The sequence below is a fragment of the Pipra filicauda genome, unplaced genomic scaffold (genome assembly GCF_003945595.2).
Source record: "Pipra filicauda isolate LSUMZ 115617 unplaced genomic scaffold, ASM394559v2 scaffold141_size4267151_pilon, whole genome shotgun sequence".
In the NCBI taxonomy this organism is placed as follows: Eukaryota; Metazoa; Chordata; class Aves; order Passeriformes; family Pipridae; genus Pipra; species Pipra filicauda.
The window spans coordinates 3,382,687-3,402,854 of record NW_024103896.1 but is presented as its reverse complement, the minus strand read 5'-3'; the positions used below and the strand labels follow the sequence as shown (position 1 = coordinate 3,402,854).

The following is a 20,168-nucleotide window of genomic DNA, read 5'->3' as shown; positions in this document are numbered from 1 at the left end:
GGAGGATGTTTGTTCTCTTCTTCTGAAGGAGTTTGAAGCAGAGCCCAGTCTGAGGGCCCCGATGAAAGGCTTCGTGATGCCACACTCCCTTGAGGAGATTGTGAAGGAACCTAATTTGCTGTGAGATACAAATGAAACTGTTCACTTGAACAGGCTTTTCCCTTTTGTGCGCAGTGCAATCCTCCTTTTAAGCTGGTGGATTCCTGTCACCCAGTTTTGCTGAGGCACACACTGACTTGTTGAGCATATCCACTTACAATGTCAAAAATATTGAGTGCCCTGACTAGCACGGCTGGGTTATTTCTAAATACAAATCACCAGAATTTGCAAGTTTGTTGAGCAAATTTCTGGTCTAAACAACATGTTTCTCAGCTGACAATCTAGGCGGATATTTTTAAGGTTGATGTCATTCTTTGGATTTTTATGATGACTGCAGAAGGTTTAAGAGGAGTTTACGTCTGTCTGTAAGATGTGGCTTACTTTTATCCTGGAAAAGAGATTGGAGAACTTGCAAAAGTCTCACAAAAAGTGAACAAAAGATGAGTCTTAGCAGGACAAAGCATTTTGTCCACTGTTTAAGCTAGAATTTTATTTTATTTCCGTTATTGCTACCCATTAACTCCAACTTCTGACACATATCCCAAAGAAAACCCTATCTGTTCCAGATTCCATGCCTTATATTGTTTTTGCTGAAAATGATGAAAAATTCTCTGCTGCCACAAAGAAGAAAGCTGATTTCCAGATTTTTAAAAGTTAAACCACAATCAAACAAATTGCCAAACAAATAGATTGCGATGCCTCTAAAAATACCCAAGTGAAACCATCTCTGTCTCAGATGCCTGGTTCCTATACTGTTAAAACCAGGACAGGTTATCTTTCTACACTGTATCGCTGTGAGATCATCAGTGGTACTGTGTGTGTGAAATTTGCCCACAACTGCAATCTTATCTTCTTTATTTAATAATTGGCCAACTGAGACCATGCTTGGTTGCTCTTGACATCAGTGATTCTGCTGAAGGGACTAAATAAACAGTTAAATGCTCAAAAGTGCTCATCCATAGCAAAACATCCCAATAGTCAGAATTACTTCAGCTTTACTGTAGCAGAAATGGAGTCAGAGACTTGTCCTGTATCATTCTCATTCTGTTAATGACAAGTTCACTGAAGACAGCAGCTTCTGCCTCCAAATGCAGAATGGAAATAAAACAGAAATCTAAACTTCATGGTGTTTTTCAGACTATGTGTTTGGCTTGTAGTGGTGAGCCTCATGTCTGTACTCCACTCTGGTGACACCCTGTCTGAAGTACTATGTCCAGCCCTGGAGTCCTCAGTGGAGAAAGACATGACCATGTTGGAGTGGGACCAGAGGAGGGCCACAAAAGTTATCAGAGGGCTGGAGCACCTCTCGTGTAAGGAGAGGCTGAGAGAAGGGGTTGTTCTGCCTTCAAAGAGACTTTATTGCAGTTTTCCAGTAAAAGGGGGCTTAGGAGAAAGATGGAGAGAGACGTGACAAGGGCATGTAGTGCAGGACCAGAAGAAATGGCTTTAAACTGAGAGAGGGAGGGTTTAGATTAGATATTTGGAAAAAATTATTTACTGGGAGAGTGATGAGGCACTGGCATAGATTGCTGCAGAGAGCCAGTAGATTCCCTATCCCTGGAAACATTCAAGGTCAGGTTGGATGGGGCTGTGAGCAATGTGCCTAGTGGAAGATGTCCCTGCTCATGGCAGGGGAGTTGGAACTCAATAGTTTTTTAAGATCCCTTCCCACCCAAACCATTCTATGATTCTATGATTGTACAACCTGTTCAGCAGATGCCAAACCCACTCCTTAGAAAAAAGTCAAACTGTTGCCATGCTCCACCAGTACAGCCTGCTCCTATAAAGCCACTTTGGAGTGATCTTGTATCTACCACAAAGCTAGAAAGGTTTAAGAGCATTTTTATCAGTCAAACTCTTGTTTGTTAAGTAGTAAATTCAGTGGATCAGATTGTTTCAGTTCCAGCTCCAGTGGGTACAGCTGCTATTTGATCTTGGCATTTTATTTTCACGCCTTGTTTTATCCAAGTGGTGACATTTTTTTGTTTATTTGCAAAGAGTCCTTGTGAACACATCCACTGCTCCATTTGTGGGTAATTTCATGGTGTTCAAATACCTTAGTTTATAATCCTTCTCTCACTGCAGTATGGGAAACTACAGAAAGCTGGTTCCACTTCTGACATACTGAGCAGGCACAGTCCACATCTGGGTTTGACTTCTTTTGATGACATTCAAGAAATTCAATTGCTAAAGGACTTCTGCAAGGAAATGGAGAAAAAAGTCAACATTTCATAATGCCTTGGTTTGGATGTCTTGGACCAGGGGAGCTCGTCAGAAATACTGTCTTTATTATACACGACATACTCAGATTCTTTGAGCTCCACTGATTTTTGGACCTACAGGGGTGACACAGGTGCGTCTCCTCTAAAAAGCTCAAGCCCAAGAGCAACTACAGACAGTTTGGCATAAATTAAAGCAAACTCAGAGAGACATCAGCTCTGCTGCTCATTACTAGAGCAATACAACTTTACAAATGAATTTCAAATTTGCCTTTAAAAGAGTATTTATGAAGAGCATAATCTCATTCAAGTGGTATAAGAACATGTTGATAATAGCCTCTATACATTCTGTAGGATGAAAACAACTGATTAAATATCTTATACAAACATGCTCTTAGCTTTGTTGTTTATCCATTGCAGAGCTAAAAAAATACTGTGCAAAAATTCACTTTAAATATTTCATTAACCTTCTTGACTCTGACCCACATGAGGACACATGCCAAGAAACTAACAATGTATTTACATAGCAAGTACATGTCTATCCCAGTAATTTCTGAGCAGAGAATAAATAAATGTGGATTTTCCAGCTGTACCAGCTGAGGAAATTACAGACCCTCCTCAGTAAAACACTTAGCATCTTGTTAATTTTAATAGCTCCCAGGAAAAGCTTTAAGCAAAATAAATGACCCTTTCCCTTAATGAGAAGTTAGAGGCAGCAAATGAGCAAATTTGCATATGGGAAATACTTACTATTCACTAGCGCTAAATGTTTCCTGTTCAAATTGGCAACGGAGAAGAATCTAATTCTCTGTAATGTCTTATTGAGGAGCTAGAAAGTTAATGGGGGAGGGAAGATACTACTCATGTCTACCTCAGGAAATAAGCTAAAGTCAGCATTGATAATTCTGCTGAAGCGCTCCAAATATCCATAATAAATGCATTCTTATTTGCTTGCCTGAATCCACATCTAAATAAGACAGGTCTGAGGAGGGTTCAGGATTATTGTGCGTAGATTCTAATAATACAAACAAGTTTGCAGGGTCTTTTAAAATGTGCATAATAACTATAGGGTCAAAGAATAACTTTGCCAAGATTTTCAAAAGAGTCTATGATTTTTGTTACTGCCCATTTACACTGAGACAACTGAAAAAGACTCAGTTTTACAGATGAGGAGAACAGTTTTTTCAAAAACAGACTTTCTGAGATATTTTGTGGAGGCCACTCAAATATTAGAGACTTTAGTACACTCAGATTATCCATATCTTTGGAAAATCTTAGCCACAAGGGAAGTGGCTCCTCAATAATGTTATAAGCTGTATGAGATAACCAGCCTGGCTTTAGTTTTCTGGCTAGCTCATAATGCAGCCACTTCTGAAAAAAAAGCAGTGAAAATGAAGTTTGCTTGAAGCATTGCACAAGACTGTAGCACTAGGGAAGCAGAAAAATCTTAAATTCCTCTCACTGTGAGACCAAATCTAACCGATAATGCCCAGATGTCCTCTTTTAGTGAGGAGAAGCTTCTCTAAGAGAAGCTACCTCACCATTTTGGCAGCCATCCACAGTGCGTATTTTGTGTCCAAAGTTAGAGGAAAAAAGGCTATAGAGGCAAATGATTTTGCAGGAAGATTGACACATGAAAAAAAGAGGTCAGAGTATTTTTAACAGGAGCAAATATTTTGCACATTTTACCTTCAAAGGGCTGACTGAGGCTTTTGTTTAGTTTCTTTTGTACTTTGGCTACATCCCAGTGTATGATTTGCAGAACATGATCTGCCTTTCCTGTACCTATGGGTTTTTGGGTAGCTCAGGATTAGCATCTGTTGAAAAACATATTTTGGAGATCTCAAGGCAACATATTCAACTGCACTCACCAAAATCTTATGTTAACAAGATCAGTAGCAGTGTGTGAGTTATATGACCCAGGGAATAGCTCATCTTGGGCACCTCATCAGTCATTAGCAGTGACTGGAAAAGCGATAGGGTTCCAACAGTGACTGAAGGTAGATATCAAATGTAAAAGCAGCCAGAATTAAGTGGTTTAGGCTGGGGGGCTACCCCAACATAGCTTGGCCACTGTCCCTTTTGTCCCTGAGTCTTAGGGATGGGAATTAGCCCAGCTCTGAAACACCACCAAAGCACTCCCTCAGAAATTAAGGAGGGATGAAAAAACAGAGAAGGTAAAGAAAAGGAGAAGTCAAAGGACTACAGGGAACAATGACTGAAAAGAAGGAAAGAGATGACAACAAAAGGTTAAAAACTTAAGAGTGGAGAGGCACAAAGAGGAAAGGACTCCCAACAGTAGCAACACTCTGGTAAGCTGCTGGAACACCACTGCTATTCTGTACAAGGTCAAAAAGACAAACAAAGAGAAACCTCACAACTGGGGGGATCAGTCAAGCTCAGTCCTCCTGTTACCACAACTGACTGGCTTGGCCAAGGCCAGAAGGACGTAGGTGAGAAGGTCCCACAGTGTTGGTGGGGTCTTAGTTGGGACAAAAGTAAATAAAAAGGTGAGAGGAAAAGTGCAGCCTCAAGAAGAGATTCTGTGGGAGAAGAAAGAGGGAATGCAGCCTGACAAGCCTTACCCAAATGTGTGCTAGCCCTCATCTTGCAACAAGGCATAATTATGCTTATGAGCTGCTCTGTGAAGTTATTTCTGTCATAGAACCATAGAATCATAGAATGGTTTGAGTTGGAAAGGACCTTTGAATAACCTCTAGTCCAAGCTCCCTGCCATGGACAGGGATGTCTTCTACTAGACCAGGTTGCTCAAAGCCCTGTCCAACCTTGGACACTTCAAGAGATGGAGCAGCCACAACTTCTCTAGGCAACCTGTTCCAGTGCCTCACCACCCTTACTGTAAAAAAATTCCTTGCCTGAGTGAGATTTTTCCATTTTTTGTCTACAGTAATCAGTGGGATTAGATCAGAATATAAATTGGAAGACTGGATACCAGGCTAACTAAAATCAGTGAACAAGAAAACAGGAAGAGAAGAAGAAATATCACTCTCAGGACGGAACATGTTGGCTAATGATTCTCCTGGATATAGGAAGTGAAAGCACAGAGCTACACGAATGATGACTGGGCTCTCTTTGCATGTGTATTCAAGAGAGCTTGCCGCTGTGACCAGTACAGTTCTGGTAGTGCTGAGGAGTTGGGGATCCTGGCCACAGGGCTGCCCATGCTGTATACACCAGCAGGTCTTAGCTCTAAAGCCCACAATTAACAAGGAATAAGAAGACAGGAAACAGATGGGGAAACTTTAAAAGAAAATGATAGGTTAAGGAGGGAACATTTATCTGTCTTGTCTCTGACATTTAGAAGACATCTATCACCTTGTTTTCTAAATCCCAAACAAATTTACAGAATTACAGAGTTCAGAGGAACAACGTATTTCTCTCTGCTCCTCTGGAATGACAGTGGTAGGTCAACTGAGTCTTAAAAAGGTGATGGATAGAGGCATCTCCTTCCTTTTCCAGAAACTGGAGCCTAGGACAGGCAGCTGGATGGAGGAAGATCAGTTTGTGGCACAAATTTAAGTGAAAGAACACAGATTTTTTGCCAGGTACTAGTTGTTTTAGAGGCTCCTTCCGTTGATTTTTAAGTATAGGAGTTGCTTCATCTAACATAGAATTCATAATTCTCTTGGGAAATCCTATCCAGATCCCTCAAGCAATGCCTTGTCCTAAGGGTGAGGGGATGATACCTCTCTATCATTCTGACATTCCCACTAGAATATAGTTTTCCTATTAAGTTAAAAGCCCTGTTTTGCCCCCCCCCCCCCCCATACTTGGATTACATATCTTGTTCACTGCGAGTTACAGACTTTATGAATGCATTCCAAATTCTGTTTGATTTAATCAATTCAATTTTGTCTTTCCTAATGGATTGGCCTTTCCCTCTGGGAGCCAGGAACACTTCAGCTGCAGCAAGAGCAGGGAGGGCTCATTGGTGTTGTTAGCTAAACCAGAACAGGTGCCACAGCAAACCTTCCACCATTCTGCTGTTCATGGTGTTTGTTCCCCATTCTTTACCAACAGCTCCTCCTCTCAAGGTCCACTTGAACTGAGTGAACTTTGAAGCCCTGTCACTTCATACAGCCACCTTGCTGTCCCTGTAAATATAGGCTCCTTAAAAATTCTGTGTCACTCGCTGCCTCCTATTTCTGCAGTGACAAACTGGAACCTTCAACTGAGACTGATGGAAAATTTATCTCATCACAAAGCCCCATGTCATGTCCAGGATCTCCCAGAGACCTGATCTCCAAAGGTCATGGTAGAACTGCTTTTAACAGGCTCCAGGGAATAGTAGAAGTTTATCTCAGATTTGTCCCCACATCTTGACTTTCCTCCCCCACGTTCAGCCAGAATTTAATAAATTTGGCTCTTTTCCAAAAACAAAAACAAAGGAAAGAATATCACCTTTATTTCCATGTCTTGCTTTCTACATCAGTAAAGGAAGGGTAATAAAACACATTTGTGCAGCTCTGAGGGGTGTTGTGAGGGATAAATTAGTCTGTAACATATTCTGTAATTGCTCAAAATGCTATAATGGAAAGTGTGAGCAGCATGTGAAAAGGGGATCATCTTCAGAGCCCAAACGATGCTGAGCTGAAGCTTTACAGAAAGACCCATATTTAAGAACAGCAGCACTGTGTACTGAGCTCACTTTTAATGCTGATGAAAACACTGTATTGAGAAAAGCAGGGAAAAGCCACCACCTGTGCCATCCACATTGGCCTAAAGCTCTTCCTTTTCTCAAGAGGAAAATAAGTAATTGTGGAGGTGCAAGCAGTGCCTAGCTGACATGACTTTTGAGATGCAAGTAGGTATCAGGAAACCTGTTGTGCTGCTGTTACACAGCACAAACTGTGTGCTGGGTCTACGACCAGATGTGAAAGAGTCTGTGGGACTATGTAAAGGACATTAAAAGAGGCACTATCAACAGCCCAGATCTTAAAACATCATGACTAAGATTTCATTACCATAAGATTTGCTTAAAAATCGCATAATTTCCTTTAGATAGCAATTGCGGAGAGGGATTACCCTTCCTTCTAACTTCCGAGCCCTGAATTCAGAAGTCCTTTCTTTGCAAACCTGAACACTAGAAACCTTCCAAACAAATAAACAAAAGTTGAATTTCTCCCATAACCACTCAATTCCAGAAGGTGGGCTTTAATGTAAAATGCAAAGAATTATAAATGTCAACAACAGAGCTATCAGCTTGGGAAAGTATCCTCTGTTCTTGGCAAAGGCTTCCTGCAGGTGGCAAATTTGAGCTCTGGTCTGTCTTTCTTGCAAGGCACAGAAAGGGGCAGGTTGAGGAAGGACACCTGTCACAATATGAACCCTCAGGTGCAGCAAGGACTATTACAAAGGTATAAAGGCTGCGTCAATCTCCTGATTTGCTGAGCAAGTGACTTCAGAAATGGGTATGGCTTCTCTCTGTCCTCACATTTTTGAGTTATTAGTCAGTATGTCTGTGGCTCAGTTATTTTCCTGCTACATGAACAGCAATATTTACAGCGCCCAGAAATAGACTGAGGCGGCAAGACATCCCAGGAGTCTGAAAGCCAAAGAGCTTAGCTGGCTCCATAATTACAGTTTAAAATACCTGCAGTCACATCTGGAGAGCAAAGCAGGATAGGTATTCTCTTCCCCCTTCCTCCTCCTTTCCATGTGAAAGGTATGGCGCTATGATGCACTGTCCGAGGGCTAAGGTCATGTTTGCTTTGATCCGATAACAAATTGTATAATAATAGCTGGTTGGCATTCAAGGAAAAACCTGCTTGTTTTAACTTGTGGTTTATCATCAGAAGTGGAAACAAAGATTACTTCTTTTCAGGGACATGCAAAAGGAAGGACAATTTGCAGGAGACAAATTCCAGAGAACTGGCCCACCCTGCAGCAACAACAGAATAAACTCCAGATTTTGATATAGCTTCCAGCCACCTCTTGGATAGGAAATTTTGATGGTTGTGAGGTGGTATGGGCTTGAATTCCAGCAAGGCACACAGTATCTATTCTGAATTCTGTTACAGGTTTACTTCGAAGCTTCTTGTTAGTTTCTAGAGAGGAACTGAAGAGTTCTATCTTACTTAAAATAAATTCCAGCACATATCACCTTTGGCAAGCTTCTGTATGGAGATAATAATGTTTACTCCTTAGCTTTACAAGGTTATTTGGGCTGTTATTACAACTGTAGTACTTTGACCATGTAGATACTGCGTTGTCATAATTTTCTCTCCTGCACTCTGTTATGCCTAAAGCAGGACTTTGAGATTTATAGGTCTCTCAGTCATCCTTCTTTCCCGGGTGTCAAAGACACCAAAAAATCATGCTTGCCTGTGACAAAAGCTTGTGAGTGAATATTAAATACAGTTGGGGTTTTGACACCTTTTTGGAGCTTGTTATTACATCACTTAAAGAAAAGGTAATGTGGCTAGAGGCCATAGATCAAGGATGCATAATTTATCACCTGCTCTGTGGGTACCAATGGCACTCACAGAATCATCTTCTCGGAAAAGCGGTACCTCTGACACCACTGAGTTTATTTCAGAATCAATATTATCAACGAACTATTATTTCCTCCTTCAGAGGCAGATTTTTACTGCACATAAATATGCTTCAAATTTTGTCAACTTCAGAACTGTAGCTCATATTTTATTGCTTGGAATAAAATGCTATTTTCAGCATTAATATCTTAACTAAGTCAAGGTGTACATTTACCTTGTGACTACAAACTCTCTCTGATGCCAGTACACAACTCCTATACAGCCCCTTGGATCTAGGCAGAAATTCTGATATATAAAACACTCCTTCAGTTAAAAGGTCACTTAAGAATTCTGGGTTTTAAATGCTTCAATTCTTTCTTGCTATGTGAAACCCCCTAAGGCCTCAAATGTAGATCTCTCCCTTTCTTCCTGAGTAGAAGTCCTGTTGCTTTTCTTAGTCATTTTGAAAGGCTGGATTCTCACAATTTTATTTAAGAATGGAGGCAAAAGCAATGGAGTATTCTGTTTCGCATTTGTGAAATACATTAATGAGTGGTTCAGCCACAGGGAACTGGGAAGACAGGAGGGCTGGAAGATAAATCACAGTGATACATTCAGTAACTGTGTTTCTCTTTTAAAATAGGCTTGCTATAGTTTCAAAGGACATTATTTATAGAGCACCACATGACATAGGAGTTCAACAGGCAAGACAAACAGAAAGTTTCAGTCCCAAAGCATGGTTCAATATTCTCTCACTGGACTGCCAAAGACCTATGGTTTTCATATCCCTAAACTCCCACTCTTGCCTGTACATTCCCACCTCTCATCGCCTTTACTCTCCCGACTTTGGAGCCACATCACAAACTGGAACAGGAAACTCCGATGCAAGTGAAAAAGTAACTCTGCAAAAAAAGTGTTGATAAAACATCAGCGGTATTTTTTGGTCAGATTAGTTCCCTGGTCAGATTCATCACCCAGCAGCACAAACACTGCATGAACAAGGGCAGTGCGTGAGGTAGAGGTAGCCGCAGTGGCAGGAGAAGAGGAGTGTCACATTGTCTGCTTAAGCAATGCCACAAGCTGATTATTAAACTGGTCTTCTGGTGCCTTCACCACAAGGGTCTGACGACATGCTTCACTTTGGACATGGTGAGTCATTCCCTTCGCTAAATGGCACTATTCACAGCAAAGAAAGCCTAAGGTTTCCCCCGTTCTTGTGATCTTTGTGGGAGCCTGGAGTCATGTTACCCACGTGAGAATCTCACCATCCCTCTGGAAAGATCAGTTTAATCTGAATCTCTCCTGACTGTGGAGGAAAAAGGCATGAAAGTCAGATCCTAACAGCTCAAAACGTTGGAAGCTAAGAGAAGAATCTTACACTCATAACAGCAAAAATGTAATGACTCCACTGCCCTTTCTAATGCAAATGTATGGCCTTTGTTAACTATTTTGTTTGATGTTCATTAAGGGAAAAGCATCTTTCAATACATCCTACTTTAAAAAGCATGTCCCAAGAAGAGAGCAGAAGAGTGTAGGTCAAGGTTAGGGCCACGAGAAGACTAAGGGGCAAACAATTTTGGGTGGAAGGTAAGGGGGGAGAGGGAAGGAAGAGAAAGGCATAGGAAGCAAGGACAAGAGTGAAGAACTGTCAGGAAGGATACAGAAGACCTTAGAATATGTTTAGTCCATACAATGAACAAACTAGCTGGGTTGCAGTACACACTGTAGGTGTTCTCACTCAGCAATCCCTCTCATTACTGCACCTACCTGCTGTAGTGTGCTCTGTAGGTGTAGCCTGAATTGTATTGGCATTGTAAAGACCTCTGGGAAGGTGCAGGAGGTGAGGGGAGACCAAAGGCAGGCACTGGGCAGAAGATAATATCTTGCTGAGCAGGTGAGATAGATGGTTCTTCTTTCTGGTTTCAGCTAGATTATGGTTTCAGCTAGATTAGGTTTAAACTAGATTATGAGAGTTTGAGAGACTCATTAGAATTTTTTTTCCAGTATTTTGTTATGCATGGGCCATCCAAGCATCACAGCTAGATACTCACAAGTTCTGACCAATGGAACTGTTTAATTAAACAGGGAGTTGCTTCAGCATGATGCTATGCAAACTTCATTTTCAATCATCAAAGCTTCTTCTGTTCCTGTGCTACAGCAAATGTCCTTGCAGCTTCTTAGGGCTCAGAGAAGTGTCGGCATAGTTCTAAGGCAGAGCATGTGACTCCTGAGACTTGTGTCCTGCATGGGATCAAAGTTCTGTCAAAAGCCCTGTACACATGGGAAATCCTCTTCATAATTAGCATTTATGTAACAACTTCTTTACTGGCCAAACACATGTTTACATTCCTCCAGTCTGTTTTTTTAAGAGACAGTGCTGGCCAGATGTTTTTGCAGGAGTTCTAGAATTATGTCTTTGTTTTCAACACGGCTCCCTCTACTCATACAAAGTCTCTAAGGGGACAAATGCTCCCACATATCCCTTTGTGTACCAAAGAACCTGGATGCATTGTGCTTTTGCTGACAGTATGTATCAGGGACAAGTGACAGAGGGCCTGTGGGGTGACTGAGCCATCCTACCTCCTCCCACCAAAGGGATATGGGGTCAGTGTAGAAAAGAGATCTGAGGATCTTTGTGGAAGGATGCCCACCAATTGTGTCTCACCTAAAGAGGTCACAGCTCTGTGGAGTGTCCTGCAAAGTGAATAACTGGCCCTGACTTGAGGAAAGGCTAGATTTCTGCATCACCCTTTAATCCTTGGGGCCCTTCTTGTCTTTGTGCTTCCTGTCTTGGTGTTTATTGTCTGTAAAATGTGCGGGCTATAATAATCATCACGCTCTGTGACTGTAGGATACATCTTATGTATCTGATGTGTATAATCATCAAATTCCCCAAAGATGGAAGTTGGTAAAAGAGTAAGATGTGCTCCACTTGACTTTTGAGTAACTCCTCGTTGCAAGTTCCCCTTCAGACTGGCTCACAGCCCTGTGACTATCTAGCTTACTTAATTTTGGCTATAATCACAACCTCACTCAGGACTACTACAATATCATTAAGGGTCAGAAGCCCAAATTTGGGAATTATTGCCTAAGGGTGCTCCTGTTATACTGGTTTCTGAAGGAAAGTTTTTTAACAGGTAAAGCATCTGTGCAAGGAAAAGTCAGTCCTATGAAATGATGAGCTGTACTTTCTAGGAAACAAATGACCTGGATTAGAGAAGCACTAAGAGCTGTAGTCTGTGAAGCAATTTAGAAAAGTTCTTCTGGTAACTGTTTCTTCTAAAGCTATGAAATGTCATACCTGGGAATGAGGCAATCTTCCGATTTTGAAAAAAAAAATAATTCTGAGGATTGCAAAGGCCACTAAATGTAAATTTGGTAGCTGTCTGCACATAGCCCTCTAGCACAGGGGCCAGTGTTACTCCCAAACTGAGCTGGGCTGTTTACAGAGAAGTGAATGGTGAGAGCAGCTGCCACATGAACTAATTTAATGCATATCCTCTTCACCTTACTGGCAGGAATTTGAACTGCAATTTAAAACAGTTTTTAAATTTAAATCCCTCCTTTGCAGGGAGGGTAGCAATGCCCCTCCTCAAGGAATTTCTCCAGATTCAGTCCTCACTAGCTCAAGAGGAATCCATTTTATCTTTTAGTAACAGGACTGGTTTGAAGCCTACACCTAGTTTCATCAGAGGTTTTCTTATTGGACTTTTTGTAGGTTTTTCATGACTCCTGAGGGTATCTTTTCTTTTGAGAATGACAGAATTCTGCCCTTAAATTTCTACAAGAAAGTGTCTGCTTAGGAAGACAGTGCAGTTCCATCACATACAGGCAGGAACTACATCTAGGCTAGATTTTGTAAGCACTAATAAGATGTTTACTCAGTTGATGTTTGTTTATCTTTAATAACCAATTTACCCCATATTAATATTATACCTCTAACCTCATCTAAACCCATCTTATGCAACTGGGCACATAGAAATTAAGAAGTGGTGGATTTTGACATCTTGACAATTGAAAATGTTCACTCCAGTTGAAACACCTTGAAATTTCATTTGCCATAGAAGGCTGGATTCCCAAATCAACAAAACTGTTTGTAGGGGATGATGTTACTCTGTGTCACTAAGAATGCCAGGATTTGGCCAAAAGACTTTACTGATTTCAATATGTAAGTAGTTTTCCTCAAAATTTACGTGTCACTGATAATCACTTTCTCTAGATTTTGTTTATTTCAGTAACATACAACTTTAAAACTGTGCTCTTCTGTTCCGTTAAAATATGTGGGCTCATCTCTGGTAAACCACCATATTTGATCTAGTTGAACATGTTTTGGTAACATTTCGAGTTAGCCCAGTTAGTTCATGTGCCAACTATTACATTTTTTTCATTCCCCACAAAATCAGGACAAACTGTACGTCTCCTGCTGTGTCCGAAGCCGATTTGGCTAACTTTCAGCTATGTTAATTAAAGAATACAGCAATCCTATTTTTGTCTGATTTTAAAATACTACAGATATACTGCTGGCAATTTTACTTGTTTTGACGCAAAATTACTTACTTGCAAAAGAAGTTCAGTAGTTTGTCTTCCGCTATTCATTTTCACATCCTTGCACAGATCCATGCTCAGACATACGCCACAAGGCTAAGAAATGTCAAAGATTTATCAAATCCACTTTCAGGATAAGGCTTAAGAATATAGATTTTGATAAACTTTACTAAAGAAAATGTCATAGAATGGAGGAGAAGGTAAAAGAAAGAGAATAGCAATACCAAGGTTAAAGACCTTTACTGAACAAAACTTGCTGCAATACCAAAAAGCCCTGTTTCGAAAAGAATGTTTCTAATGCTTCTGGACATTTAGGCTAGCTATTTAAAAAATATTTACTAATACTTACTAATATAAACTAATAAAATTTATTAGCATTAAGCATTCCAGCCAACAGGCTTTAAAATATTGTGAACCTAAAAAACCAATGATTGATATGATGTCCCAAGAGTAAAAGGGTTATTTGAAAATAAAAGCATTAAGATCAGATAGGCAGTAAATTTGCAGTACCAACTCCCTATTCCTCACCTACACAATTTATTTCTATTCTGACTTGGTATTGCTGGCCATACTCATAGCTTTCAGGGACAAAACCTATTCTGTTTGAAGTCAGTGGGCATTTTGCCACAGATTCAATAAGAACAGAACTTGACATCTGAAAGCATACTGCGTTTGATGAAATTATGGACCCGCAGAGTATTTGATCTGTGGTTTTACCTGCCTACACTACTGTTTTCTTTACAACTACCCTTAGTAAAATGTTCTTTTTGGCATCTGGTCTTTCAGGTCAACAAAATGTTGCACAAACTCCTTATCTTCTCCTCCCTCCTCCAACTGCGTTATCTAATCTGAATAAGTTCAGTGCATCTGATATCAATTTTTGCCCTTTATCGTTTGCTGTTTTTTGGTTATAAGGGTTAAAAAACACTGGTGCACAGAATGTTCACCAGTATCTTGCTTTTGTAGTTCTTCCTAGGTTTCAGCTGTTGCAATGTATAAATTCTTTAGCAATAAACAGGCTCTCTTGGAGAATGTTACAAGTGAATATCAAGACATGCAGGGTTAGTGTTTGACTTGAGAATATCCCAGTGCAATTTCAGAGACTATAATACTTTCTTTTGGATCATTATTCCTTCTTTATTCCTCCGGTAGCAAGTACTGCCAACATGTCTGGCTTTCCAATGAAAAGGGACGCTCTATAAAAAAGCAGGGGAGGGCTTAACTGATTAGTGAAAGCACACAGAAGTGGTCCAAAGAGAACTGGATAGGTGGATGCATTAGAAAACACGGATCCTCTACCACTTTTTGCTCCGGTATGCAGAAAAAAAGTGACCAGTAAAAATGTTGGTTATTGTGTGATCCATGGAAAGTGAATTTGTTGGCCTGCAGCCAGTAGCCAGTGGAAATATTCACATCACACAACTTCCAACACAGCGGGCGACTTATGATCTGAAGTCACAGAAGTTTGTTGCCAGAGTCACTTGTAGCTTTAAACCCATATGGATTTACCAGGAAGCTACCAAGGGAATTTTAGTATTCTTGTAGCCCCTCTCCCACTCCACTACTGTAGTCCTGACAATTGCCTTGTTCCCAGCATATCACCTCATCCCCTATCTGGCACCTCAACCCCATCTGCAAGCAGTGGGGAGTCACAGAGAAGGCACGACATGAGGCGGAACTGTGAGTGTGCATTCTCCTGCATTTGGCCCTCCACCGTGGGATCTCCCCAAGGCCGTCGAGCTGGTGAGAGGTGGGTGCTGACATTTAGTTGTGAAGGGAGCACTGTGTCCCTGCCATTCACATCTGGCCTGCAGCTGTCTCTGGCCTTGGCGGAGGAAACAAGCAGAACTTACAATCCAATCACTTCTAGACGAGGGGGTGTGGCTGAAGTATGTTATCAAGACAAGCCTGCACCACCGCTACTCAGGAAGTATTGCTTTTTAAGCTCCAAGAAATAAAGCTAGGAAGGATGACAGAGGAGGTGAGAACATCCATTCCAGTATTACCTGTAGTTCTTTGCTCCTCAGATCCTGAAAAGCAAGGCAATTTTAAATTCCAGTTAATTTCTTTTTCTATGCATTTGCTCCATTTAACTGAATGGAAAGCATTTTATTTTATGTGCTTGCGTTTACTGGAATGAATTAGGATAAATCCTCTATGGATTTTAAGATTCAGAATATCTTATACACCATCAGAATGTTGGGAAGCATTTAGTTAATGTTCTTTTCAGTGCAGCAGTTTGACTTAATCAGCATGGAGTCTGCCCACGTGTAAATGCAGTCACTGACCCCTGAAACATAGAGCCAAACACCGATAGCCTGACTCACTTCAGTAGGCAAGATTCAGATCTCACATAAAGACCAGGGAGTGGGACCTACCTATACAAGGCTTGAAAGTAACTCACTGGCATAAATGGATTTATTTGTTTGAGGAGGGAACCAGGATTTACTTTTGGTGCACAGACCCAGTTATGAGAATACTTTTCACACATAGGTTTTCTTCTGGGTGAGAAGCCCCATTCAAGTCAGCATTGGCAGGACCCAGCTATTTACTCTCTATAGTTGGCATTGCCAGCATCAACATTTTTGTTTCAGCTCCACATCAAAATTCATGTGGGTGTAAAGCTTTCCCAGACACAGAGCATGAGCACATGAGCCTCAACATTAATGAGGGAATTGATTAAGCTCTGCTGCACGTATGTGTGTGCAAGAGTGTGAGCATAAGTAACAATTGCAGCTCGGCAGCAGGCTGAAGTGGCTGCTCCACTGTCACCCTCAATGTTTGTTTGCTTGCAACTTTCCTTAAAAATATTCCTTTGGGATTGAAGTGTGTTCTGCTTGCCTTTGATTCAAAGGCGACTGAAGAAAATTATAGGAGCGGCTTCCGAGTTACAGGAGCCCAAAAGGAATGCAGTTCCTCCTGCACTCACCCTGCTGGCATGGTGCTTGTGAACTGGCAGGGAAGTGAAATGAATGACAGTACCGTCTCAGAAGTGCCCAGAGAAGGATTCTTATCAAATGCTGTCTCCTGCTAAGTCTCACAAGCCAGCCTGCAATGATGGGGAGAAGTATTTGGCAGCAAGGCCCTAGTTTTCAACATCAAACTAGGGGGAAGGAATGAGTACAAGTGATACTAGCTGGGACAGGGCCACTTTTTTTTCCTGTATGATAGACAGTCTCCAGAAATTTTAGGGAAGTGTATGGGTGCACTTATGCTGGTAAAGCTGTGTTGTAAGGTTTGATTTTCCTTGTGCAGTATCTGAAGCAAGTTGCTGTGAGAGTGCCCACTGCCAAGAAAAAAAACACGGTATGAAAGAGCAGCAGGAGTGCATTAGGAATTCTCGCTGATGGGCAATGCATGGAAGACACAGAGGACAGCAGGCCTCTTGCTCTTCAGAGGTGTCAGTGTGTGACAGTTCCACTGGGATGTGTGAACAAAATGTAAGGGAGCTTGTTTCCTTCCTCTCTCACACTGGAAGACATTTGTTGCATGCATTTGTCAGTCAGGTAAAAATCCTCCTTATAGTGTTAATGACACCATCCATTTTGCAAGGTGCAAGTCTCGTGTCAGGCCAAGGAAAAGGTGTTATAACACACAAACGAATTCAGAAGCATCATATTTATTTTCCATACCCACTTTGATACTCTCATATGGCATGGGAGCTCCTACCCAGACATTCTGCTCCTAAGTGAAGGCAGTAAAATTAGTTCTGATTGTTCCCCTCCTGTGAAATGGTACTGACTCATTTTTCTCCCTTCCTACATGCTTTTCTCAAGTCAAAACTACGATAGCTCTCGGGCAGCTGCTTTCTTCCTTGACAAAGTCAACTTCCTTCGGGGGAACAGAACAGCAAGGGGCATTAATTACTAGATAACTGGAGCTGCATGAGAAGGTGACACAAGCTGCAGAGCTCAGAATAGTGCATATGAGGAAGGATGTTGGATATTGGCATTACAAAAGAGGAAGTGTGAAAGGAACAAAAGAAACATGAAAGCTGTCACTATTTCCAGAAAGAGGGAAGAGAATGAGGAAAGAGATCTCTGATTCACCATGGACTTCAGGAAGTTGGCTTTATCTGCAAGAACAAGACTTGGACTAGATGTGAGGACAGTGAGAAGCTTGAAGAAAAGTGGGTGATATAAGAGGACTGCAGAGCAATAGCTGGATGTTCCTGTTTCAGCAGGAAAATTCTGGATAGGCTCAAGGTGGATATTTGGATGGAAGACGGTGATGTATTTGAAAGAGGAATGAACACGGAATAATGATCACAGGAAAGGAAGGAGCTGAGTAGAAAGTGTTTGAAGGATCAGAAACATAATTTCATACAAACTGGATACAAGACAAGCAAAAGGAAAACCTGTGAACAAGCGTATCTGGAATAGTGAAGAGGGATATCAATTAAAACGTATCCTAACTCCATTGCGGTTTTTTATTATTTTGCAATATTACAGCAGGTCTCAATAATCATTTGCCTCCTTTTCTTCCACGCATGCAATCTGGCCACTTTGAGTACCTCTGCTGACACATGCCTGGGCTGCTTCATTTCACTGTGCCACTAACAACTGCTACTTTAACTGCAACTTTTCTACGTCCCAGTTTCTTTTTGTTTATCTTCTTAGAGGTGATACTGGAAAAAAATTCATTATTGTCCATAAAATTATTTGATGAAGTTGCTATGGCGACGCAAATTATATTGACTTCTTACTATAGTCACAGAAAAGAAATATTGGGTAAATTATTACGCTGGAGTTAAATGGGCAGATTTCTACTAGGCTGGGCAAATTTAGGCTACTCAAAAGTTCATCACTAGGCCTAGATTGCTGCATATGGTCAGTGAGTGGCCCGGTTCTAGCCATGCAGCTGCTCTGGAGTTCTACATTGCCAGAGGTGCGTGAAAAAATGGACCATACAGTGGCCGTGGACACAGGCAGATGTCAGAGAGCTACATTTGGGAAGCTGGTGTTTCCTGCTGTCTTGTTCTATATCTTATATCTCTAACTCAGATGCTAACTTCTTGGGGCTGACATCAAATTCACCTTTCCTGAAAAGTTGGGGAAAATACTATAGCCCTTAAGAGTAAATGAAACTACAGTGATCCTTGAAATGGGTCATGTGAAACATCTGGATTGTAACAGGTTTCCAAATCATTTATACAACACTGATAGACTGTTTCCCAACCTTATGGACGTGGCTTCCCTGCCTCTGCTTTCCCTTCCCATTGCCTTCTTGCCCCATCACTCTTACTATTCCCTTGAGCAGTTCCACTGTTCCAGCCCTATTTCAAACTTGTTCCCTCTCTGCAACTTCTCTTCCCCAGCCCTGTTCACTTCCCAGATTATGGTTGCTGGGTTTTTTTGTTGTTGTTTCTGTTAGGACATATGCCCTCATCCTTGGTAATGAGTCTGTGACAGTTTAGTAGCATGTGCTCAGCTTTGTGTCTCACTGGCTTTGTGCCTCAGAAGGGCTGACTTCTAATAGGCCTGAAATTCAGCCCAAACACCTGTTTTAAATCTGAAGCCAGTTCTGATTAATAGTACCCCAACCCACATGTCTCCTAATTGCATGCAATAGTATGAAGCGTGGAGGAAGGGCATGGATGCCAGCAGCACTGGGAACACCAAAGCACCCAGGCAGATCACAGGCATTACAGTGTGGCAGGCACCTCACTGAGTAGAAATGACAGTATTGCAAGAAAATTATATACATAATAAATTACAGAGGTCATGATGAGGCAGTGTTTTCAGTACTGCACAATACACGTGGGAAGAAACAGCCCTGTCAGCTTGTTTGTCCTTCCAGGATAGCTGGATGCCAGTGAAATACTGACAATTTTGGGGAGCTTGTGAACACAAGATTCAGCGTTTTCACAAAAGCTGGATCCAGATTATGGAAGAACTTTTCACAGGACAAAAGAATGTTGTTTAAGTTTGCTGCTTCACTAAATATAGGACTCCTATCTGCATTAGTTTCTCTTCAGATATATACTCCCTTCTTTCATTCTCGAGCACACCCAGGCACACAAACAAAAACAAATGAGTTATAAACTAATCAAACTTGTTTTCTTCAGGTTGGAAAGGAAAAGAGATAATATTTTGATTTCAATTTCCAAATCTTTGGGAGGTGCTCAGATATTATCTATCACAGAGCTTAAAGCTCCTCACTGGAATGGTATCTAGTGGTTCCCAAGCAATTAAAAAGCAACAATTACCAAAATATATTTTCCCATCACTTCTATCTCCCATTTCTGCTTATGAACAAACATAACAAGCAGAATTTTTAACTGTGGAGTAAAACTGTGAGGTTTCTGTGCACATGAAGGGCTGTAAAAAAAGGCAAAATTTATTTTTGGTTTTGGACCTCTAAGACCGAGGTCACTTTTTGTTCCCTTAGGAATGAAATATTTTGTCCAAATCTGGTCTCAGTAACTCCTAGAGTCACAAGCTTCCTCTGTTTGGATAGTTTCACTGTTCCTGAAGAAAAAAATGGGCATCGTCAGAGAAGAACTGATGAAGCCTAATTTACTTAGGCCTATTCCATGGAATTTCTCCAAACAGGAACTTGGGATGTTGAAATCCAGCTCCTAGCTGAAGTTAGCATAAAAAATACCAGCAGTGTCAAAATTGTTTATATCTCTGATTTACCATATAATCTAGAAATAATATAAAAAGATGATCACAGTAATGTGTGTTGCTGTATCGGTAGCCTATAGCAGCCTCTCTGTTCTCATGGTGGGCAGCTCTATGCTAAAGCTGTCTTATGTCAGAGTCCGTTGCTGTATATGTCAGTGATTTATTTCCCCAGCATGGATACT

At 41.1% G+C, this 20,168-nt stretch overlaps 1 long non-coding RNA gene across 3 annotated transcripts in view; it reads right to left on the bottom strand.

The window, feature by feature from the left end:
* Positions 1-20,168, bottom strand: part of LOC120322683 — a 31,790-nt gene that overhangs the window by 10,456 nt on the left and 1,166 nt on the right. Inside the window, exons 2-4 of one of the 3 annotated variants that reach the window (XR_005562518.1) lie at positions 13,370-13,453; positions 10,864-11,053; positions 2,156-2,297 (exon numbers count right to left, since the gene is read on the bottom strand). This is a non-coding gene — a long non-coding RNA (uncharacterized LOC120322683). The remainder of the gene's footprint in view (positions 1-2,155; positions 2,298-10,863; positions 11,054-13,369; positions 13,454-20,168) is intronic. The other 2 variants (XR_005562520.1, XR_005562519.1) reach the window with 2 other exon arrangements.